The 25,925-nt window shown below is 43.4% G+C and overlaps 1 pseudogene; it reads left to right on the forward strand.

Annotated features, from left to right (window-relative positions):
- Window positions 1–2,186: 2,186 nt before the first annotated feature.
- LOC102266677 (14-3-3 protein theta pseudogene) lies at window positions 2,187–24,566 on the forward strand (annotated as a pseudogene).
- The last annotated feature ends 1,359 nt before the right edge of the window (window positions 24,567–25,925 follow it).

The following is a 25,925-nucleotide window of genomic DNA, read 5'->3' on the forward strand; positions in this document are numbered from 1 at the left end:
TCATCTAGTGGTTTCCTCCACTTTCTTCAATTTCAGTCTGATTTTGGCAATAAGGAGTTCATGATCTGAGCCACAGTCAGCTCCCAGTCTTGTTTTTGCTGACTGCATAGAGCTTCTCCATCTTTGGCTTCAAAGAATATAATCAATCTGATTTTGGTGTCGACCATCTGGTGATATCTATGTGTAGAGTCTTCTCTTTTGTTGTTGGAAGAGTGTGTTTGCTATGACCAGTCCATTCTTCTGGCAGAACTCTATTAGCCTTTGCCCTGCTTCATTCTGTACTCCAAGGCCAAATTTGCCTGTTACTCCAGGTGTTTCTTGAATTCCTACTTTTGCATTCCAACCCCCTATAATGAAAAGAACATCTTTTGGGGGTGTTAGTTCTAAAAAGGTCTTATAGGTCTTATAGATCATAGAACTGATCAACTTCAGCTTCTTCAGCGTTACTGGTTGGGGCATAGACTTGGATGACCGAGATATTGAATGGTTTGCCTTGGAAATGAACAGAGATCATTCTGTCATTTTTGAGATTGCATCCAAGTACTGCATTTCGGACTCTTTTGTTGACTATGATGGCTACTCCATTTCTTCTACGGGATTCCTGCCCACAGTAATGGTCATCTGAGTTAAATTCACCCATTCCAGTCCATCTTAGTTCGCTGATTCCTAGAATGTCGATGTTCACTCTTGCCATCTCCTATTTGACCATTTCTAGTTTGCCTTGACTCATGGACCTAACATTCCAAGTTCTTATGCAATATTGCTCTTTACAGCATCGAATCTTGCTTCTATCACCAGTCCCATCCACAACTTGGTGGTGTTGTTATTTTGGCTCCATCCATTCATTCTTTCTGGAGTTATTTCTCCAGAGCTATCAGTAGCTCTATTTCTCCTTTATTGACTATGCCAAAGCCTTTGGTCTATGTGGATCACAATAAACTGTGGAAAATTCTGAAAGAGATGGGAATACCAGACCACCTGACCTGCCTCTTGAGAAATCTGTATGCAGGTCAGGAAGCAACAGTTAGAAATAAACATGGAACAACAGACTGGTTCCCAATTGGAAAAGGAGTATGTCAAGGCTGCATATTGTCTCCCTGCTTATTTAACTTATATGCAGAGTACATCATGAGAAACACTGGGCTGGATGAAGCACAAGCTGAAATCGAGATTTCTGAGAGAAATATAAAAAACCTCAGATATGCAGATTACACCACTCTTATGGCAGAAAGTGAAGAATAATTAAACAGCCTCTTGACGAAAGTGAAAGAGGAGAGTGGAAATGTTGGTTTAAAGCTCAACATTCAAAAAACTAAGACCATGGCTTCCAGTCCCATCACTTCATGGCAAATAGATGGGTAAACAGTGGAAACAGTGGCTGATTTTATTTTTTTGGGTCTAAAATCACTGCAGATGGTGACTGCAGCCATGAAATGAAAAGACACATACAATTGGAATGACAGTTATCATCAACCTGGACAGCATATTAAAAAGCAGAGACATTACTTTGCCAACAAAGGTCCATCTAGTCAAGGCTATGGTTTTTCCAGTGGTCATGTATGGATGTGAGAGTTGGACTATAAAGAAAGCTAAGTGCCGGAGAATTGATGCTTTCGAACTTTGATGTTGGAGAAGACACTTGAGAGTTCCTTGGACTGCAAGGAGGTCCAACCAGTCCATCCTAGAGGAGATCAGTCCTGAGTGTCCATTGGAAGGGCTGATGCTGAAGCAGAAACTCCAACACTTTGGCCACCTGATGTGAAAAGCTGACTCATTTGAAAAGACACTGATGCTGGGAAAGATTGAGGGAAGGAAGAGAAGGGGACGACAAAGGATGAGATGGTTAGATGGCATCACCAACTCGATGAACATGAGTTTGGGTAAACTCTGGGAGTTGGTGATAGACAGTGAGGCCTGGCATGCTGTTGTCCATGGGGTTACAAAGAGTTGGACACAACTCAATGACTGAACTGAACTAAATGGGAACATGATTAACTTAACAACATAAAATTATTACATACAATTTAGGAGGTCAAGCAGAGTGATGTGGTACGTGGAAGTGCATATATGCACATATTTTCATCTGCTCAGCCAGTTTATGTCTTTTGATTAGTGCATTTAGTTCATTTAAATTTAAGGTAATCATTGAAGATGCCATCAGGCTCTTGGACTCTGTGCCTCCCACCATGATCGGTCACTTCAAGCAATCAGCTGAGAAGCTGATTGTGGAGAAGGGAGCTCTGGAAGCCCTTGCAGCAGCTCTGGCCCACATTTCCAGTGCCACATCGGTAGACTAGCGCTCCTTGATCAACTCTGAAGTGGGCTTTGTGACCATGATCTTGCAGTGCTCAATTAAAATGCCAAATATTATTTATGCTTGGGTAGAACTTAAAGAGCAGCTGGATGAGGATATTGATTCCAAAGTGAAGGGAATTGTCTTTCTCAAAGGAAAGCAGGGTATTTGTTTTGATATCCCTAATGCATCAGTAACAGAAGTACAGGAAAAGTGGCATGATTTATGGCACTCGCAGCTTTATGTGGCCACAGAGCAACCAGAGCTAGAAGGTCCATGGGAAGGATATTACAACTTCTGAGGACAGCGGGAAGGCTTCAGGGGACAGCGCGAGGGCAACTGAGGTGTCAGGGGACAGCAGGAAAGAAGTAGAAGCTTCAGAGAACAGTGATTAGGAGGTGGCAACAAAAGTAACAGATTCCCAAACAAAGGCCAGAAGTGGAGATTTAATAAAGCATTTGGACAATAACTTGAAGTAGAGGATTTATTTGGCAAAAACAGAACTATGTTCAGCAATGTGGAACTGAACATCATTTTTCATACAAAGTTATAAGCACATTATATTTCCTTCCTGACCACTTGCCGAGTCCCCATCTCTTCGAGAGAGAAAAGCTTCATCTAAATTATTTCATCTGATTAATGACTGTCATTTATAACTTTATTGCTACTTCTGTCTTGGGTATTCCTTTGGAAAAGGTGTATGGATTCATTACATATTCTAATGTATTGTTTATAGATTATAAGCTAAAGTCAAGCATGTATCTGCTGATACTTTTTAAGTTGACCTATCTTTATACTTAGAAACGTCTTTTAATAGTAGGCTTCCCTGGTGGCTCAGATGTTAAAGACTCTCCTGCAATGCAGGATCCCTGGGTTGGGAAGATCCCCTGGAGAAGGAAATGGCAACCCACTCCAGTAATCTTGCCTGGAGAATTCCGTGAACAGAGGGGCCTGGCAACCTACAGTCCATGGGGTTGCAAAGAGTCAGGCATAACTGAGCAACTATCACTCAACTATCACTCATGATCCTATTATTATTTTCTTAATTGTTTTTGGTTTGTTTTCCCTAGATCTCTTCCTTCTCTTGTATTTCCTGCCTAAAGAAGTTCCTTTAGCATTTTTTGGAGACCTGGTTTGGTGGTGTTAAATTTTCTTAAATTTTGCTTGTCTGGAAGCAATATGACAGAATTGTTCTTTCAGAATTTTGATTTCTCCATCAAATCTGAATAAGAATCTTCCTGGGTAGAATATTCTTGGTTGTAGGTTCTTCCCTTTCATCATTTTTAACATATTGTTCCATTCCCTTCTGGCTTGTAGAGTTCCTATTGAGAAATCAGCTGATAACCTGGTGGGAGTTCCCTTGTATATTGTCATTTTTCCCTGTTGTTTTTAATAGTTTATCTCTCTCTTTAATTTTTGTCAGTCTGATTACTATGTGTCTTGGTGTGTTCCTCCTTGGTTTTATCCTGCCTGGGACTCTCTGGAACTTCTTCTCCTTCTGGAACCCCCAAAATGCAAATGTTGGCACATTTAATGTTGTTCCAGAGGTCTCTTACGTTGTCTTCTTTCTTTTTCATGCTTTTTTTCCTATATTCTGTTCTGTGGCAGTGATTTCCACCATTCTGTCCTCCAGGTCATTTATCCGTTCTTCTGCCTCAGTTATTCTGCTATTGATTCTTTCTAGTGTATTAGTCATCTCTGTTTTCTCTTTAGTTCTTCTAGGTCTTTGGTAAGCATCTTGCATCTTCTGCATTGATTTCCTGAGATCCTGGATCATCTTCACTATCGTTATTCTGAATTCTTTTTCTGGAAGGTTGCCTATCCCCACTTCATTTAGTTGTTTTTCTGGGATTTTATCTTGTCCCTTTGTCTGGGAGATAATTTTCTGCTTTTTCATCCTGATTAACTTTCTGTAATATGGTTTTTGTTCTAGCTACTGTGGGATCATGGTTACTGTTGCTTCTTCTGTCTTCCCTCTGATGGAGGAGGCTAAAAGGCTTGTGTAAGATTCCTGATGGGAGGGACTGGCAGTGGGAAAATCTGGGTCTTTCTCTGGTGGGCAGGGCCTTGCTCAATAAAGCTTTAATTCAGGTTTCTGGTGATAGGTGGGGTTGTGCTCCCTCCTTGTTAGTTTTTTGGCCTGGTATGACTCAGCCTTGGGGTCTATAGGCTCTATGGGAGGGTTTAAGAGGGCTTATTCCAAGGGGGACCTTCCAAGACTGCTGCTGCCAGTTCTCCCATCCTTATACTGAGCCCCTGCTGAGCCCACGCCTCCAGAGGAGGCCCTCCAACCCTAGCAGGTAGTTTTGGTTCAGTCTCCTGTGGGGTCACTGCTCCTTTTCTCTGGGTCTTGGTGTGCACAAGATTTTGTTTGTGCCCTCCAAGCCTGGAGTCTCTGTTCCCCCCAGTCTTGTGTAAGGCCTTCAAGGTCAGATTCCCTGGGGATTCTCAGGCCCTTTTGTCAGATCCCCATGCTGGGAAGCCTGATGTGGGGTTCAGAACTTTCACAACAGTGGGAGAACTTCTTCAGTATCATTGTTCTCCAGTTTCTGGGTCACCAACCTGACAGGTATGGGATTTGATTTTATTGTGATTACACACCTCCTACCCTCTCACTTCAGCTTCTTCTTTGTCTTTGGATGTGGAGTATCCTTTTTTGGTGGGTTCTAGCACTCTCCTGTCGATGGTTGTTCAACAGCTAGTAGTGATCTTGGTGCTCTTGCAGGAGGAGATGAGCACATGTCCTTCCACTCCACCATCTTCTATGTTTTTATTTTATTTATTTATTTTATTTTTAATGTATTTTATTTTCTTGTTTACAGAAAAAGTCTTGCTTATTTTATTATATTGTTATAATCTCTGCCTTTCATTTAGAGTGTTTAGTCCATTTACATTGAATGCAGTTTTTCAAATAGTTAGGACCTAGAACTATCCTTCTACCACCTATCCCATGTATTTTTGATGCTGTATTCTCTTTCTTATCTTGGGAAATCAAGTTTTTTTTCATTTATCTGTTTTATTTTTGGCTATACCTCTTTGCATTGTTTTTTAGTGGTTGCTCTAGAGATTATGATACATATCCTTAACTTTTCACTGTCTACTTGGAGTTAATACTGTACATAAATGTAAGAACTCTTCTACTACATCAACTCATTCCTCCTCAACCTCATCCTTTATGCTGTAGTTACCATATATATTTCTACTGCATATTTTATAAACCCTATAATATTATCAAATTTTTACTTTAAAAAGTCACAGGTTATTAAAAATTAAGAGAAAATATTAATATTTACCCATATATTTACCATTTATAGTATTCTTCAAATCAAGGTTTCTTTCTACTACCATATTTTTTTCAGATTGAAAGGCCTCTTTTAGCATTCTTTTAGTGCAGATCTATTGATGAATTCTCTGAGCTTTCATCTATCTCAAAATATACTTATTTCACCTTCATTCTTGAAGGACATGTTCCCTGTGTATAGAATTCTGGGTTGAATTTTTTTTTTCCCTTTCAGCATTTTAAAGATGCTGTCTCATGGATTCCACTGTTTCTAAAGGGAATTCAATGAAAATTCTTGTTAAAGTACTCCTATGTGTAACCCTGACTGAGTTCTTTTTCTTTGCTAAGATTTATTATTTTATAAATGTATTGTTCCCTTGGACCATGTTTTTCTATTTTTACATTTTACATGTTTACATCTTAACACTTTACATTTATACCTTTACATTAGACCATTGATTGTGTATTTAGGTCATAATAAACACAGCAACCAAAGTGTTTATTATAACACTCACAAATGTTTATTATAACAGCCATAGTGTTGCTGCATAACATTCATTCATGTATTCATCCATTCTACAAGCATCTACTATGTACGTACTGTATCAGACATTGTCCTATTTCCTAAGAACTCAGAAACAAACTAGAAATGGTCTCCAAAGTGATAAGGATGAGCAAGTATGTAATTAATGGAATGCTGTGATATGACTGAGGTGGTGATAGAGTGTATGCAGAGTATAGCAGGAACACCAGGTGAGCAGATCTCTTAGGAAGGGTCAGAAAAATCCTCACAGAGAAGATGACCACTGAATTGGTGTAGGGGAGGTTGAAGAATATCAGAGGAAGTTGTCCAGTCAGTAAATGGGCTTTGGGATTTGGAGAACAGAAGAGAATTCGATCCTGGATATCCAAGTGGTCTTTAGATCTGAGTTGGTTTGTGAACTTGAGGGAATGGCTCAAGTTCATCCCCCAGATGGTATTGCAGGTAGCCTAAGAAGATGAGGGTGAAAGAGAACTGATCTGAGCCTTAGTCACCAAAGGCGACCTGTGCAGGATGTGTTAGAACTGAGGGCCAATCTCCAAGCCTGAGACACCCAGAATAAGTTCTTAATACTTTAACAACACAGACTCTAGATCAAAAAAATCTGCTTTATAATGTCAGCTGTGTAGCCTTAAAGAGATTGCTAAAAATCTATTTGGCTCATTTTCTGTAACAACAGAATGGGAGTAATAATAGTACCTGCCTCAGGTCATTATAAGAATAAGATGAGACACTATACTTCCCTGGTGGGTCAGTGATAAAGAAATCGCCTACCAAGCAGGAGAAGCAGGTTCCATCTCTGGGTCAGGAAGATCCCCTGGAGAGGGAATGGCAATCCACTCCAGTATTCTTGCCTGGGAAATCGCATGGACAGAGGAACCTGGCAGGCTAGAGTCCATGGGCTCACAAGAGTCTGAGATAGTGAATAAACAACAAAAACAGAGAACATTATTTACACAGTAGTACCTGGCACATATCAAACTATCATCAAATAGTAACTTTTGTTATCAATTCATTATTAAGATTGGTGTGAGAGACTGGGGAAGAAATTTTAATCCCTTAACCAGTAGATTGGAGCACAGGTGTATTCATTTACTTAAGAAATATTTTGGAGCACCTACTATATGCTTGATACGATTTTTTTGTTTTACTGGAGAAAAACAGTATCTGTTTTCAGCTTTAAGACCTAAACTTGACATGAAGAACTCAAAGAATCTGTAAACTTGAATGGGGGAAATTCATATTTATTTTTACTTAACTAACTAAAATTTAGCATTTCCTTCAATTACAAATATAGACAGCAAACCACAATGCTATTAGCAGTACATGTTTCTTCATCAGCAACAGAAATTAGTATTTCTATAGCTCATAGTTATTATAGATATCTAGACATATTTACTAAAAATAGCATTATATAAAAATTAGAGAGCTGGTAGACATGCTTTAGACATTGCATTTTATGTGTTAATTAAGAAGCACATATATCACTGTAAAATATAATTATGACTATGCTTTATGTCCTTAAGCATACACATGATGGGTTGTATTCCTTCTTAAGATAAGCCCTGACTTTTCCCTGCCATGCTTATCCATTTGGGAAAAAAAGCCCTGAGAGATGAAGCCAGTTATGGAGATGTTTCTTGTATACTACCACTACCTCCCAATCGTTCTTGGAAAAGCAGTCTGAAATCCAAAGTTAATGGGTCATCTGCATGTGGTAATGTGAGGCTGAACGAAACCTTGGCGTGCAGTAAATGTTTTGTCAACCCCTGCAAGACTGTTCACCCTTTGCTTCCCTGAGATTTCATTTGTGGGAGTAGCTCTTCTTCAATGACTGAATGGTTTCCCCAAATAGACAGACTTCTAGCTGTCTTCCTATATGACAGTGACTGGATCCCCTACATGTTATCGTCTGTCTCCTTGTGGAACACGACTAGAGCCATCATAGACTCAGGCCGGCTTCTCTAGACCTGGGATTACAGGCTGACTGTTAGGCGCCCATCCAGTTGGCATAGATTGTAGCAAAGCAGGTGCGTTACCCTCATCGACCCATGTCCTCCCCAAAAAGGCAGTGATTTGTCCCAAACAAAGCAAGCATGATCCTTTGACTTCTACATCGACAAGCTCCGACAGGTTCCAGGAGTGTAAATGCAGATGAGTAAGTCATTCCAGGCTGCCTGAGCAGTAGGTGGACCAGGGGGGTCTGGGAAATGGGTAACAGAAAAGTCTCCATTCAGCTAAACATGGCTGCTCTCAGAATACAGTGAAAGGTAGTGTAACAGGTAAATTCTGAAGCTCATGCATTGTTATGATAACTCAAAACAACATTTCCTTATAAATATTATTCTTTTGGAAAGGAAGAAAAGTGTTAGAAAAGCCAGTTTATTTTTTAAAACTCAATGTAAAAATAAACATTAAATATTTAGCATGAACCTGAGTGTGTTTTTCTTTGTAGGAAGAATCAACTGTTACAACCCCAGTTTATGTAGCTAAAATCACACGGCTACGTGATTTTTTTTTTTTAATTTGCAAAGGTGAGCTGTTTTGATTCACAATAAAATCATTATATCTTTCACCTCAAACATTTCAGATTCTACAATGACATAGTTGGAGTGTCTAATAATACACTTACACACATATGTATGTATATACGTATATGTACATATCATTTTAGGATTTTGATGGATCAATTGTCATCTTTTAAATTTCACCATGAATTTTCTTCTCATCCTAAATAAATACTAACTCGATTCCATAACTTTAGAAGAGGGCCTTCCAAATCATTTACACATCAGGCCCAGCTGAACCTGTTTGGACTCTTCCTGACAGAGACCAAGACTCCTGGGGCATTTCTGCTTCCTGGGGCATTTCTTTAAAAAGCAGAGACATTACTTTGCCAACAAAGGTCCGTCTAGTCAAAACTATGGTTTTTCCAGTAGTCATGTATGGATGTGAGTGTTGGGCTATAAAGAAAGCTGAGTGCCAAAGAATTGATGCTTTTGAACTGTGGTGTTGGAGAAGACACTTGAGAGTCCCTTGGACTGCAAGGAGATCCAACCAGTCCATCCTAAAGGAAATCAGTCCTGAATATTCATTGGAAGGACTGATGTTGAAGCAGAAACTCCAATATTTTGGCCACCTGATGGGAAGAACTGACTCACTGGAAAAGACTCTGGTGCTGGGAAAGATTGAAGGCAGGAGGAGAAGGAGACGACAGGATGAGATGGTTGGATGGCATCACCGACTCAATGGACATGAGTTTGAGTAAACTCTGGGAGTTGGTGATGGACAGGGAGGCCTGGTGTGCTACAATCCATGGGGTCACAAATAGTCGGACATGACTGAGCTACTGAACTAAACTGATTGGGGCATTTCTGCCTGGACCAATGCACATAACATCCTAATGGTTCTGGAAAGTGCTTGGAAACACACCAAGTTCATGCTCTATGTGGACTTTACACACTGAAACTATACCTTTCACTTCTTTAACACTGTGTCTCTCTGAGTCAAATATATCTCCCAACTTTGGCTTTGTCAGGGAGACAGCTCTATCTCTATGTTCTAATATTTTCCTTATGACCTCATTCATTCACTCTTTCATTCATAGTGTTGTGAGTTGGTGGAACTTGTCAGGTGTTTAAGACTCTGCTCTGAGGATAAGTTCCAGGTGCCACAGGAAGGAGATCACCATTGTGTGACCTAGGTGACAGTCTAATTTCCAAGGTGTCTGGGATGCTCTATTTCACCTTCTCAGTGAGACATTTTTATTGGCATCACGGACTGATGTCTTGTGTTTGACACTGGAAACCCAGGGTTCCCCACAGCTGATGAGTTCGGGGATGCCTGTTGTTTGGGGCTGAAGAGAGAGTCCCTGATGCTATGGAGATGGCTTGCACAGCATTTACAGTTCTCCATATCCTGTATGGATCTGACAAAGGTAAAGTGGAACCCTGAAACATGGTAAGGTGTCAAACAGGACAATCTTGGATACTCAGGATCCCCTGGGCCTTCTCCTGGGCATTAACAAACCCCTACCCTGGCGGGCTACAATCCATGGGGTTGCAAAAGAGTCGGACATGACTTAGCGACTAAACAACAACAAGCCAAATTTCCATCAAATGAAGAATGGATAAGCAAATATGGTATATCCATACAATTGAATATTATTCAATCAGTTAAAATCAATGATGTCCTGCTAGATGCCACAACATTCACAAACCTTAAAAACATTATGCTGAGTCACAGACAAATGTCACAGACAGAAGATCCACATGTTTGATTCCATGAATATGAAATATCCAGAACAGGCAACTTCAAAAAGACACAAAACAGATTAGTGTTTGCCAGGACCTGGGGAGTACGGAGGTAGGAATGACTGCTTAATGGGTAATGACTGCTTAATGGGTAATGACTGCTTTTTGTTTCCTTTTGTTTCAGTCATGTCTGACTCTTTGCAATCCCATGAACTATAGCCCTCCAGGCTCCTCTGTCTAGGCATTTCTCCAGGCAAGAATACTGGAGTGGGTAGCCATTTTCTTCTCCAGGGGATCTTCCTAACTCAGGGATCAAACCTGGGTCTCCCACACTGCAGGCAGATTCTTTACTATCTGAGCCACCAGGGAAGCCATGTAACATGGCTAGAAATGTGGAATTCTGACATCAAGTGAAACACGAGCAGAAGTATATGAAAAACTTTTAAATATGCAGTTTGTTGTGAAGATAAGTTTGCATCACGTTACTACCTAAGTTCTAATGTGCCCTAATGAAAAGTTCAGTTTTGCACCACATTTTGTCAAGGAGGTAGGAACTCCCTCTTCCTACATAAAAGTTTGAGGGCCACAGCTCCCAGTATTTACTGTCTATGCTGCTCCACTGTGACAACATTCAATTATGACAAGGCAATCACTAAAAGACCTATGTGTGAAGTAAATCAAATGAGTAGCAGCTGTGATAACAGGTGCATCCAGTGATGGGGATGGGACCAACGAGCATTTGGAAGAGGCCCAGAAGTAGCTACAGTTGCAGGGAATATAGTATGATGTGACAGGGTGTGTGTGTGTGTGTGTGTGTGTGCGCGCGCGTGCGTGTGTGTGTGTGTGTTTTAATCTGCACTGTCCAACGTCGCAAAGAGGCACAGGAGAACAAAGACAGGAGCCAGCCAACAAGGACCTACTTCAGAAACAGAGGTCACTTGCTGAGTACACATTGAAGGAATTTCTCAAATCCAGGAGACATACTTTATGTTAGAAGAAGAAACAGAAGTGAGGCATAGTATACATGACTTCAGGAGAAAGAGATGAAGTTGACAGAAGGAGAGAAGACAATAATTATGGGAGCAAGAATGTGAGGAAGAATTAAGGATGGGCTCCAGAGTTCAAGTGGAAGGGTGTGCTTCAAAGAAGAAACCAGAAGGAGTGGGAAAGTCTTAATGTTCACGTTAAGGATCTATGGTCCTCCAGGGCCTCTGTCATTAAAAGGGGACCCCCATGTGGAGGGAATAAAACAAGGAATGGCAAAAAAACACTTGGCAAAATTTCAAAATTACAACTATTTTCCCTTTTTCTAACTGGCAAGTATTTTAAAAAATAATAGTACATGCTGTTAGGGTATGGTGAAATGTTTTCTCATACATTGCTGCTAGAATGTAAACTTGATAGATTTTTGGTAAGAAATTCATACCATGGATCAAGCGCCTTGAGAATTCCTGTTCAAGTTACTCTAGAGGCAAAAAAAAAAAAAAAAAAAAAAACCCAAAAAAAAAAAACCAAAAACACCTGTACAGAGAGATTTAAATGAAAGATCACAGTATTATGAGTAAACACTGTGAAAAGGGACACTGAAGATCATGATTTTGAAGTGTTTTCAATGATTTGTGTAAATAGTTATGATACAAAATTTAATAAAAATCAGTATACAAAGTGATATCCAAGTACATGACCATAATCTGTTTATAGTTATATAACTATATAGACATATATAGGTGTGCAAGAAAAAGTAGTGGAAGAAAATACACCAAAATGTTAATAGTACTTTTCTCTAACAAGTGATTTTATTTCCTGTTTACACTTTTCTGCCTTTTACATTTTTTCTACAACCAACCTGTGATACTTTTATGATTAAAACAGACCCCTCCAACAAAAGGCATTATTTACAAATTAGGAGGGGCTTCCCTGGTGGCACAGATGGTAAAGAATCTGTCTGCAATACAGGAGACCTGGGTTTGATCCCTGAATTGGGAAGATACCCTGGAGAAGGAAATGGCAACCCACTCTAGTAATCTTGTTTGGAGATTTCCATGGACTGTATAGTCCATGGGGTCGCAAAGAGTCAGACACGACTCAAGCAAATTAGCCTGGAGCTGGTCAGTGAGCTGTGAAAGGGACCTCCCTTATTATTACCTGCCAGGTGTTTGCTCTCAGACTACAGGAGGGGGAAATCCCAGTTTTCTCCAGTCCTGAAGCTTAGGACTACATGAAAGAATCCAGTTCCTATGCAAAAATTCCCACTCTTTGAATAAGAAATCAGAGGAGACCTTTGTTTCTAGAAAGAGTGAGTTTAACTCAACCTAGAACAGTGAGGAGAAGAAAGAAATGTGGAAACAGGAATCCTGTTACAGCCTTGGGATGGTTCATTCAGGCACTAGAGGAATATATCCTACCAAATGAATATAAGTAACTCCCACATCTTAATTCAGCTGAGAGGTAAGGGAGCTAACTAGAAGCTAACTAGAACATGAAGCATCTGTGTCTATCACCTGTGTGAACTAGCAAAGGAAGATACATTGGCCTGGATGTACCTGTGAGCCTCTGAAGCCAGACTGTATGGGTTTGATTTCCGGCTTGTCCACATACTTGTTGTGTCAACTTGGACAAATTACTTGTTCTCTCGGGGCTTCATTTGTGGCAATTCACACTCCAATCACCAGTTCTCAGCATGGGGACCATCGCAAGCCAGACACAAGGCAAAGAGAGGTCAACCACCTATCAGGCCATGGCCTGAGTCCCACATCTGTACTGAGCCCACTGCCACCCACCTCCTCCAGAGAGATGGCCATGACCACATTATGGAACATGCTATATAGGCAATCATGTCTGTGAAGGACAACTCAGAGATGTGCTGACACTTACCCAGAGCAGCAGGACCCTCGAGTCAGGGAAGCATGAGTGCCATGTTGGGGTGATGTTCAGAAGGACCATGCCAGCCTGAAAGGAGCCACTGGCACTTGTGAGGTTTCCATGGGCAGGTGGATGCAGAGGCTGCTGGAAGCCAGGAAGAAGTTATCCCCCAGGTAGTAGTGGCCAGTGAGGGAATGGCAAGTTCACAAAGGGGAGAAAGGAGCCTGCTTGGCTGCCCAAGAATCTGTGGAGAGTTTGAGGCAGGGCTGGGAGCGCCCAGGGGCTGGGAGCTGGAGCAGAGCGGGTGGTAGAGGAAGAGGTCTGTTGAGCAATCAAAGCAGGCTGCAGCTGGCAGGGAGCTGGTGAGCACTGCCTGGTAAGAAGGTAAGAGAGAGCTCCAGGCTCTACCTAGAGGAGGCAGGAGGGGCTCGTTGGGCTGCACAGAGCTTGGGCCCTCAGCAATTGTGGTACAGAGAATCCCTTCCCGGGTTGTGAGCCAATGACTCTCCCACTCAACCCTTAGAGCCTGAGGGCCACCTCTCAGGTCACACAGCTGAGAGTCAGCTGGTTGGTGGTGGTGGTTTAGTTGCTAAGTCATGTCTGACTCTTGCGACCCCATGGACTGTAGCCTGCCAGACTCCTCTGTCCATGGGATTTTCTAGGCAAGAATACTGGAGTAGGTTGCCATTTCCTTCTTCAGAAGATCTTCCTGATCCAGGAATCGAATCTCCTACATTGCAGGCAGATTCTTTACCTACTGAGCTATGAGGGAAGCCTGGGAGTCAGCTAAGTGGAGAGAAATGCTGAGACGCCCTCTGCTGGCAGTCTTGCTGGGCTTCTAGGCATTTAACTAGGCTGGCCGTCCTCTGGACTTTATTCCCAACAGCGAAGTGTGCTGTAGAGGGGTATATTATGGAAGCCTCCTGTCACTTAGAGGCCAAGAGTCTCTGAATCTGGACTGAGGTCTCTCCACAGCACATCAAACAAAGTGATTTTGTGTCTATTCCTCCCCTGATCAACATCTGCTGGCTGCTGGCTCTGGGCAGGGACCAGTGCTAACACTCAGGGGAACCAAGCCAAAAGACAGAAGACCTTAGAGGTTGAACTAAGCCAGCGGCACAATGACAATTTCTTTACCTGCACCAGGGATCCCAGTCACCTGCCCTCAAAGTCCTGAGTCGGGGGGTGAGGTGGTGGAGGGAAGAAGAGGAAGGAAGAGGGTAGAGTGTGTATTCACCTGGATGTCACAGGGGACTCTCAGATGCAAGTGTGGCCACAAAACCTCATCCCCAACCCTTTCATGATGATGCCCATAGCAAAGACCCCAACCAACATCAATTACATGTGACACATAAGGCAATGCTGCTAATGTGAGTAGCAGTGGTACTCCAAGAGTTGGAGGAGGCAGTTCATCTGAGACTTGAATGAGGAGGAGGGGGCCACCATGGAAAGTTCTCCTCTATGTGGCGCAGCTTGTCCCACACAGAGGAGGAAGGAAAGCAAAAGCCACAGTTGGGAACAAGCTGGATGTGCTCTGGAGCCAGCCAAGAAGGCCATTGCAGCCAGAGGCTGGTGAGGAGACTGGGGGTGAAAGTGGTGTGGGAAGAAGAGCCTAAGAGGAGGCCAGCAGAGGTGCAGAGGAACTGCTGACCAGAGAGGGGACTTTGGAGTTTATTCCAAAGAGATGGGGCGACACTGGGAGAACCTGTCACCAGAGAGAAGTGGGGTCTTGTGGTATTGCAAAGACTCTGTCCCAGCTGCTGTGTGGATAGGAGTGAAGTAAACAAAGGGGCCAGAGCAGAAGCAGGGGGATGAGTAGACAGGGCCAGGGACCGTGGAGATGTGGGCAGAGGGAGCAGTCACCAACTAGAATCACCAAAATCTGATGAGAGGTTAGGTTGGAGAGGAAGAACAAAGGAGAGGGGAGGGCAAGGAGAATTCTGGCATCTTTACTTAAGCAACTGGATAGAAGGAAGAGCCCTTGGGGTAAGTGGTGGTGAGGGGGTGGAGAAACGAGTGTGTTGAGGGGGATGAAGCATTGCAGTCTGGACATCTTCATTCGGACGTGCCCTTTGGGCATCCAAGTAGGAGTTACTTTGATGAACAAATGCAGAGTTCAAGGAAGAAGGCCTTCCCAGATACAGAAACTTTGGAGCCATCTGCAGGCAGATGATCCCTCTGATGAGAGTGGAGTCCAAAGTACCAAACTCTATTTCCAGCCCAGGCAGCATTGCTCTGGTACACCGTCTAGCCTGGGTGGCAAAGGAAAAAGGGAGGACCTAGGAAAGAAGGCTGACTCAGGACCAGAGAGCTGGTCATCTCTGGTGAGGTACAAAACCCACACTGCCCTCAGGGGCAAAGGGAGCAATGTCCCAGAGCCCACGAGGTTGGTGAGGGCACAGGAGGCAGGGAACAAACTAACAACACTGCTCCCAGCACTCCAACTCTCCTGTACACATCCTCTGCAAAGACCCCAGTTTCTCCTTCCATCTCGGTGGGAAATGGGGCAAGGACTTCCCCAAGGACACAGAGAAAGTTACAGGCCCTAGGAGTTGACTGTAACTAGCAGAAGCACACTCATTTTCTCCACCAACATTTCTTAGCTTCCCAATTTTTCTACTGTTTTTTGGTTTCCAAAGTATTTTTTTAATATTTATTTATTTATTCTTGCCTCTGCTGGGTCTTTGTTGCTCTGCAGGGCCTTGACTGTTCTGCCATCTAACTAACTGTGAGATGGAACTGGTGGTGATAAAATGCGAGGGAAGAGCAGAGCTGTGACAAGGGCAGGAGTCTTTAGCAACAGTGTCAAGAAACTGAGCCCTGGGCGAGAAGCAGGGCAGGCAGGGATGTTCAGCAAGTTCTATCTGAGGGGGAAAAGCAGGGGTGACTCCAGGAACAAAAGCAGAGATCCTGAAATTGGGAAGATATTCAATCTACAAGTTGGTATCTAGGACTTCAGTAGGAGGTCCCAGCAGGCTCCACAGCCACACTGACATTGTGATAGTCCTTGCTGTCCCTGTGATATTCCAGGCAGGACCCAGTGGTCCCAGGCATGAAGAGAAGGGCCATCAAGACAGGGAGCCGGAGCCAGATAGGGCATACAAGGACATGTCTCCTGTAGGAGAAGACATGGGTGTTCCCGTTCTGGAGGGGAACAGCCCACCATGCAGATATGTTTGGCAGGGGGACAGGGAGAAGCAAGCTGCCTGGAATAAGAATCACATTGCAGTGTCCACACGTATGATAGAGTAGGGTGAAGATATGTGACTGGTTTCTGGAAACAGTGTGAGGGTCTACAATGGGCTGAGGTCCAGCGTGGCCCAAGGCTATATATGGCCAGTTGCATACCACAGGTAAAGATGTCAGGTTGCCTGCATCAAAGCACAGAGTCTGGATGACCATGGATTCTTGTCTTACTGCAACCTGGAGATCCAAGACTGTCCAAACATTACCCAAAAACATTTCGGCATTTGCTGCCATGACTATTGCTTTAAGGTAAGGAAGAGGGGTGGTGTTGCTGAGAACACCATCCAGAGCTGGGGATTCCTTTTGGATTCAGAGAACATGGAGAAGGCTTGATTTCTGTATGCTCATGCTCCATCTCAGGGGCTTTGCAGAAGTGGGAGCTGAGTGAGCTCTCAAGTCTAAGGGAGTTAATGAGTAATGACAAGTCTATGTGCTTAATACTGTGAGGGAAACAAAAGCAGTCTTATGGGGAAAGACTATTCCCAACAGAAGGCCAACAAGTGCAAAACACTTCAGGCAGGAGCATGGAGTATTTTAGCTCATGTGGCTGGAATAGCGTGAGTGAAAGATTAGTGGTAGGAGATAAAGTCACAAGGATGCCTAAGACCTGGATCATGTAGATGTTGGAGGACCCAGAGAGATTTTAGATTTCATTATAAATGAAGCTAGAACCTACTAGATGGTTTGACTGGAGAAAGACGAGGGCTGACTCAAGCTAAAGAAAACAGTCACTTGATTCAGGAATTGGCATGGCAGATGTCAAGATGGTGGCTGGATTGGGGATATTGTTTGAAAATAGCACTAGTAGTCTGTGGGTTGTGGAAAAATGAGAGGAGTCAAAGGACACTTCAAAGTTTGGGGCCCAACCATTACCTGAAGGGATGATGGTGCCGTTTACTGAGAAAGGAAATACTGGAGGGGAGCAGGTTTGAGTGAAGGGAAGGTGTTCAGCTCAGTTCAGTTCAGTCGCTCAGTCGTGTCCGACTCTGTGACCCCATGAATCGCAGCATGCCAGGCCTCCCTGTCCATCAACAACTCCCGGAGTTCACTCAAATTCACGTCCATCGAGTCGGTGATGCCATCCAGCCATCTCATCCTCTGTTGTCCCCTTCTCCTCCTGCCCCCAATCCCTCCCAGCATCAGAGTCTTTTCCAATGAGTCAACTCTTCACATGAGGTGGCCAAAGTACTGGAGTTTCAGCTTTAGCATCATTCCTTCCAAAGAACACCTAGGACCGATCTCCTTTATAATGGACTTGTTGGATCTCCTTGCAGTCCAAGGGACTCTCAAGAATCTTCTCCAACACCACAGTTCAAAAGCATCAGTTCTTCAGTGCTCAGCTTTCTTCACAGTCAAACTCTCACATCCATACATGACCACTGGAAAAACCATAGCCTTGACTAGATGGACCTTTGTTGGCAAAGTAATGTCTCTGGTTTTTAATATGCTGTCTACGTTGGTCATAACTTTCTTTCCAAGGAGTAAGCATCTTTTAATTTCATGGCTGCAATCGCCATTGGCAGTGATTGTGGAGCCCAAAAAAATAAAGTCTGAAACTGTTTCCACTGTTTCCCCATCTATTTCCCATGAAGTGATGGGACCAGATGCCATGATCTTAGTTTTCTGAATGTTGAGCTTTAAGCCAACTTTTTCACTCTCCTCTTTCATTTTCATCAAGAGGCTTTTTAGTTCCTCTTCACTTTCTGCCACCAAGGATGGTGTCATCTGCATATCTGAGGTTATTGATATTTCTCTTTGCAATCTTGATTCCAGCTTGTGCTTCTTCCAGCCCAGCGTTTCTCATGATGTACTCTGCATATAACTAAATAAGCAGGGTGACAATATACAGCCTTGATGTACTCCTTTTCCTATTTGGAACCAGTCTGTTGTTCCATGTCCAGTTCTAACTGTTGCTTCCTGACCTGCATATAGGTTTGTAGATGACTGAAATTCCAAGGAGAGCTACATGGGGAGCTTCTGTGATCGTATGGATATGTGCATTTGTGTTCCCGGGAAAGGCCAGGGCTGGTGAAATCATGTAGGGTGTGAGTAGGTGGGGATGGGGGCTGACACTGAGCCCTTGTGTCTTTCTAGCATTTACAGATTGGGAAGAGCAGGGAGTCTACAGAGGAGGATGAGAAGTCACACAGAATATAATGCCCCAAGTGACACAGTTTCTCCAGAGAGTCCAGTGGTCACAGTGTCAGTGGCACTGAAAGATTGAATGGGATGAAGCCTGAGGACTGCCCTTGAATTTTGCAGCATGGTGATCATTGATGACCTCAGTTGAAACAGTTTTGGTGGAGTTATGGGGATAGAAGCCTGACTGGAGTGGGTTCATGTGGGAATGGACAGAGTCACTCTGAAACACTCTCCTGATGGGTTGGCATTATAAGACAGCAGTGCAAGTGGATAGTGGGGCAGAGGTGCCAGGCATGGGTTTATGCTGATGGGAGTGGTAAGAGTCACAAGCAGAAACTGATGATGCAGGAGACATGGATGCTGATGGTGATCCTGATGTACATCTGGAGGAGAGAAAAATGGGTCCCAGTTAACACATGGCAGGGACAGAAAAGGCTGAATCTGTGGGTCATTATTATGGAGAGGTTCCCAGGTTGGTGGGTGGGAGAATGAGGAACTTCTTCACTAGTTGCCTCTGTTTTTCTCAGTGAATGATGAAAGGATCACCTTTGAGGGGTGGGGAGGAGTGCTGGACACTTGAGAAGAAAGGGGAGGATTTGAAAATTGTCTCAGAGACAAGGAGGGTGGATGGGCTCTGCAGAGCCTGCTTGAGGGGAGGACTTGTGCAATCCTTTGGAGACCAGTTAGCACGTAGTGTGTTGTTCCCTAACCAGGTTCAGCCACAGATGTGAAATGGGGACACTGACATTTACTGGGGCAGAGGCTGTGCCAGGTGAGTCGGCACAGTTTATACTGTGCTCAAGGGAACAGTAATAGAGAGGTGATGGCAGAGACTATCCGACTGAGTTGGAGGTCATGGAAGTCAAGGAGAGGGGCAAATTGGTTGTGATGAGTTCTAGAGCAGCAGTTCTCATACTGGAGCATGTGACTCACACTTCACTATCCCCTGAAGGGCTCCTTAAGACAGAGTGCTGGGCCCCAGCAAGGTTTCTAACTTGGTACATCTGGGTGGGACCTGAGAATTGGCTTGTCTAAGAAGTCCAGACAATGCTGAGGCTGCTGGTCCACAGAGAGTCTGGCCAGAGCAGTGGCTGAGGTAGAGAGGGGCCCAGAACATTGAGGAAAGGAACAAAATGCTAGGTAGTTGGAAGCCCTTCCATCTGCACAGATGCAGAATTGACTCAGGAGTAGAGGTGCAGAGATTGTGACATGCAGTTTGGCAAAGAACAGTCTATTTTCCTGATTCCTGGGCTTACGTGAAAAGTTATTAGAAACCGCTATCAACAATTAAATACCATTAAATTGGATAAGTGGGAAGAAATGGATGCATTCCTAGAAACATACAACATACTAATACAGAACCAAGAAGAAATTGAAGGCTTGGAAAGACCAATAATAAATAGATTAAATCAGTAACCAAACACCACTTAATAAAGAAAACCTCAGGGCCAGGTCTTCACAGGCAATTCTAACAAATATTTAAAGAAAAATTAATAACAATCCTCCTTAAACTCTTCCAAAAATAGAAGAAAGAACACTGCCAAACTTATTTTATGAAGCCAGCATTAATTACCCTGACAACAAAGTCAAGCATAATATTAGAAATAGGGCTATGCTATGATCCATCAATCCAACTTCTATGTATATACACAAAGGAATTGAAATCAGGCTCTCAAAGCAGTCTCTGCATTGCCTGTTCACTGTAGCATTGTCGACAATAGTCAAAACATGGAAACAATCTAAATGTGCAGTGATTGATGGATAAGAAAATGTAGTACATACATTAAAATTGGATATTATCCAGCCTTTAAAGACAGAAGGAAATCCTGTCATTTGCAGCAACATGGATGAAACTGTAGGACATTATGCTAAGTGAGGTAAGCCAGGCAGAGAAGGGCAAACACTTCTTAGTACCACTTACACAAGGAATCTAAAATAGCAAAATCCTTAGAAGAGAGTAGAACGGTGGTTGCCAGGAGCTTGGGGAGGAGGTGAAATGGGGAGGTGATGGTCAAAGGATAGCCTTTATATTCAGGGGACCTGAGTCCTTGAATCCCTATTCCCTGTAACACTTTGAAGTCTTAGGTGGTACAGATGACGAACTTCCCCATGGACATTTGCAAGCTGCAGAAGCCACTGTCTCTTCCTCTCAAGAAGCACCTTCCATGCAGCACCTCACCTAAGCCCCCCTAGCTTCCCTGCTAGGTCATTGGCCCATTTGGGGACAAGGAAATAAAGACCTAAAAAGGAAAAAGACATGGGGAAGCACCTAGCTTGTAGATGGCACAACCAGGACCTCAACCCAGGACTTCAGATTCAGGTTCTCTGCCATAGTCCCCCAAGCTGCCTCCACCATTGCTCAGATAGCATCAGATCAGGACTCAACAGCCAAGATATTCAGTAAAACAAGATATATAGCTCGGGACCAGCAGCAGGTAAAGGCCAGGATAAGTGGGCATGTGTGGGAAGTGATGGTGCTGTCCTGGTGCTTGGGAAGCCTCTGGGCCACATGGTCAACTCTGCTTGAACACAGGTTTGCATGCTAAAAACCAGTGGAATTGACCCCAGTGTCTGAGCTTCATGGGGCCTGGTGATCCTGGCAGCCCCTTAGCCTTAGCACCTGTTCAACTAGAAGCGCAGAACAGAGTATCTCCCTTGAAGGCAATGGGAATGGGTAGCAACCAGGCCCTCCACCACCTATGAGCCTGTTCTGCCTTTTCCCCAGAAGACACATTGATCTGGACTATTACTTCCCATGCCTGGAGCATTCGTCCTCCCCAAGAGCCTCTGACTGCTAACTGGATTGAGTGTGTGTTTCCAATCTCATGGATACTTTCTTTTACTTCCTTCAGGCTGAGAAGAAAATGATGACTCCAGGACAAGTTTGACTATCCCCAGTTACCCCAAGTTGCTGGCTCTTCTTCCTGCACTTCCTCCCTCATGCTTTTGATTTGTTCATGTTTGCCCTTCTTAAGTTGAACTTGCTTACATCCAGTAGCGTATCTTGATGATCTTATGATAATCCCTTGTGTGTGTACCTTTTTATAGCTGAAAAAGCACTTCCCATCCATGATCTTACTTCAGGCTCAAGCAAAAAGTGTTGAACAATAATTCCATTTGACTTCCCCAAGACTGGTCAGCTTCCTGATGAGTTTAGGTGGCCTGAGTGTGACTTTGGGACTTGAAAGCAGAAGCAGACCCCCCTGAAGCTTCTTAGGGGCCAGGTTAAAGACTGTTGACTATCCCTAGTAGGTAAATTGTGGACACTGAATGCTGGGGATTGACATAGGCTAATGTTTAGCTTGTCTATTTGCCATATATATTTTTTGAACTTTCCATATCCTTTTACAACTAGTTTGTTGCTTTCAATTGAGTTACATAGCAGATTTTAGTTACCTCCTCCTACCTAGCTTTCAGTACAGCTGAGTTCTTCCCCGCAGGCATGTGGACATGTATTAGAAAGTTTACACATTAGGTCTAAATTATCTGTGATGTAATTCTTAAGAGGATACTGACCAAATGAACATCATGTCTGAATTTTGATAGCTGATTGATACCTTTGACCTCAATTTCCAACCCCTAAACTTCACAGGGATCCCCTAAAGTAGGTCTTAGAGTACATAGACTCCAGAAAGATTATGAAGGGATAAAATCAGTTAACATTCTTAAGGCCTTACTACATAGCAGGCATTATAACAGAGTGATGGCATTAATCCCCGTGCTAATCTTGTGCAGAGCATATTCTTCTCCCCAGTGTGCAAATGAGGACATTTGGGCTCAGACAAGAGGTCAGAACCATTGCTGTATCTCTCCAGTAACTGTAACCATAGTCCTGAGCCTTTGTGGAGGTTACCTGGTCCTCCCAGGGAAACTGCCCCCCTCAGACCTTCCCTAAGGCACACTTTCACAAAGAGAGGCAGGTGGGAAATTGCACTCCTCCTCTGGGCATCCTTGGTAAAATATAAGAAGAGCCAAACTGGCCCCCTCACCTCCTCTTTTCCATGAAAACACCTCTAAACTGAAATACTCTTAGCTGGGAAGAGATATGACTCACAGATCTTCCCAAAGAAGAGCTCATCCACCCAGGAGAAGATCCAGTTGTTTAGCTGATCTGAGTACAGGGACCTCAGTGACATCCCATTTTCCAGTTCAGACTCTGTCCCAAGCTAGCAGCAACTACCAAAATCCCAGGTACTTAGAACAGGGACTCCCTTTGGCCAGCTGGACAGATGTAGACCCATGCAACTGGGTTCCTCGACCTTTGGGGCCAGCGTTACTGTGTAAATTGGGCTTCCCTGATAGCTCCATTGGTAAAGAGTCTGCCTGCAATGCAGGAGACTCCGATTCCTGGGTCAGGAAGATCCACTGGAGAAGGGATAGGCTACACACTCCAGTATTCTTGGGCTTCCCCTGTGGCTCAGCTGGTAAAGAATCTGCCTGCAATGTAGAAGACCTGGGTTGGATCCCTGGGTTGGAAAGATCTCCTGGACGAGGCAAAGGCTACCCACTCCAGTATTCTGGCCTAGAGAATTTCATGAACTATGTAGTTCATGGGGTCACAAAGAGTCAGACGGGACTAAGCAACTTTCACTTTCACTGTGTAAGTTTTGCAAAGCGAAAGGACAAACTGACAGTTTTTCTGATTAAAAATGAGGGTCTTGGGAGCAGACAGGGAGGTCGAGCCTGGACCCGGGGGGCTGGCGAGGGGTGGGGGGGGGGCGCGGCGAGGAGGCCTTCACGTCTCCACGGCCACGGCGCGAGTGCCACTACTTGGATCCCTCTCCTGGCTTCGAAGCTGATCCAGAAGGCCAATCTGGCTGAGCAGGCCAAGCGCTATGATGACATGCCCACCTGCATGAAGGCCGTGATGGAGCAGGGTGCGGAGCTGTCTAACGAGGAGCACAACCTGCTGTCAGTGGCCTACAAGAACGTGGTCTGGGGCCGCTGGTCCGCCTGGAGGGTCATCTCCAGCATCGAGCAAAAAACCGACACCTGGACAAGAAGTTGCAGCTGATCAAGGACTCCTGGGCAAAAGTAGAGTCCGAGCTGAGGTCCATCTGCACCACGGTCCTGGAATTGTTGGATAAGTATTTAATAGCCAATGCAACTAATCCAGAGAGTAAGGTCTTCTATCTGAAAATGAAGGGAGATTACTTCCGGTACCTTGCTGAAGTTGCTTGTGGTGATGACCGGAAGCAAACGATAGATAATTCCCAAGGAGCTTACCAAGAGGCTTTCGATATAAGCAAGAAAGAGATGCAACCCACACACCCCATCCAGCTGGGGCTGGCTCTTAACTTTTCTGTATTCTACTATGAGATCCTCAATAACGCAGAACTGGCCTGCACACTGGCTAAAACGGCTTTTGATGAGGCTATTGCAGAACTCGACACACTGAATGAAGACTCGTACAAAGACAGCACCCTCATCATGCAGCTGCTGAGAGACAACCTCACATTATGGACATCAGACAGTGCAGGAGAAGAATGTGATGCGGCAGAAGGGGCAGAAAACTAAGTGCATACAGGGTGTCATCTTTCTTCCCCTTGAAACCTTTTTACTCATCTCCATTCCTTATTCCATTTGGATTTCCTATAGCAAAGAAACCCATTCCTGTGTATGGAATCAACTGTTTATAGTCTTTTCACACTGAAGCTTTGGGAAAACTCCATTCCTTGATTTGTGTTTGTCTTAGCCTTGCTGGTGGGCAGTTACTGCTGTAGAAAATTATTAATAGCTTCGTTTCATACAAACATAAGTAACTTCCAAACACTTATGTAGAAGACTAAAAATGTATCTGGTATTTAAGTAATCTGAACCAGTTCTGCAAGTGACTGTGTTTTGTATTACTGTGAAGATATGAAAATGTAGCTAATTACAATTTAAAGGGTGTTCTACATAACTTCTTAATTTCTACATTCCCTCCCTTACTCTTAGTCAGAGATTTCCTTTCAGGATTTTCCATCCTCTTAAAGTATTCCTTTTTAGTAGGAATCCAGAAGTATTAGATTGAATGGAAAAGCATTTGACATTTTGGGGCTGGGGGAATCACAGATTAAATGCCTCCTGTATCATATGTGATGGAGGTCTTGTGTATCTGTGACAACAGGGAGTTTCCTTATTCACTCTTCATTTGCTGCTGTTTAAGTTGACAACTTCCCTTCCCAATAAAAACTCACACCTCCAAAAAAATAAAATGAGGGCCTTTTCTCCTAATTTTGAAGAGATTGGGCTGCCTTTCTGAGTGTCTGGTGTCCTCCGCCAGCATTCAGAAGTTGTTTTGTGGAAGTTGCTCCACATTCAAATAATCTTTTTTTTTTTTTCGATGAGTCTGTGAGGAAGAAAGTGGTCTCCCCATCCTATTCTTCCACCATTTTGGGACCGCCCCTTCTCTTGATTTAATTAGAAAATGTCTCTCCATCTCTGTCCAGTTTCTGAGCCCTGTGCACATTGGATGGTGGACTTGTCCAAATGATCAGAGAATAACATTCAGTTTATTTGCCTTGATGTGCATAAGATTTGCTCTGGAGGGGAAAATTGGCACAGCATGCCATGTACTGACACAAAATATGAGCTGGTTTTCCTCAAGACTAGCTCTCAGCCAGGGACTTGGCACATGGTAGGGACTGACACATAGGTGCTGAATGAATTAGTGAAAGGGAAAGGGGTCCAAGATAGGCTGGCTTCCCCACCTTCAAGATACACTATGCCTTTAAGGGAGTTTTAGAACCAATGTGCAAGATACTGATTTCAATCTGAAAAAATCTCTTTCATGGTTGAAATGGCTCAAAATTCTGCAGACTTAAGGAAAAAAGTGGTTGCATTACACTTGCCTTGTTTTTAGTTGCCTAGAATTTTTAATCATACTTGCTTGACTCATGGTAATGTACACAAACATAATAAATGGTAAGATACTTCATGTGTAAATGTTAAGGTTTCCTTTTTTAAGTGTAATAACTTGGTGCATTTGGCTGTGTCATTAATTTTCTCCTATTATTTGAAGCCATTCTCCTTACAAAGGCAAATAAATACTTTTAAGAAGTATCAAATATAAAGAGAAAAGACAGAAGTATCTAGAAACTATACATGCACAGGAGGTGTGCAATTCTAGGCCTGTCAAATCTTTTTAAAAAAAATTATTTTTATTGGAGTGTAGTTGCTTTTCAGTGTTGTGTTAGTTTGTGCTGTACAGCAAAGTGAATCAGCTATACATATACAAATATTTCCCCTCCCTTTTGGAGTTCCTTCCTATTCAGTAGACCAATCAGATTTTCTTTTTTTTTTAGACCTATCAGATCTTAATGAGTA

The sequence above is a fragment of the Bos mutus genome, chromosome X (genome assembly GCF_027580195.1).
Source record: "Bos mutus isolate GX-2022 chromosome X, NWIPB_WYAK_1.1, whole genome shotgun sequence".
Taxonomy (NCBI): Eukaryota; Metazoa; Chordata; class Mammalia; order Artiodactyla; family Bovidae; genus Bos; species Bos mutus.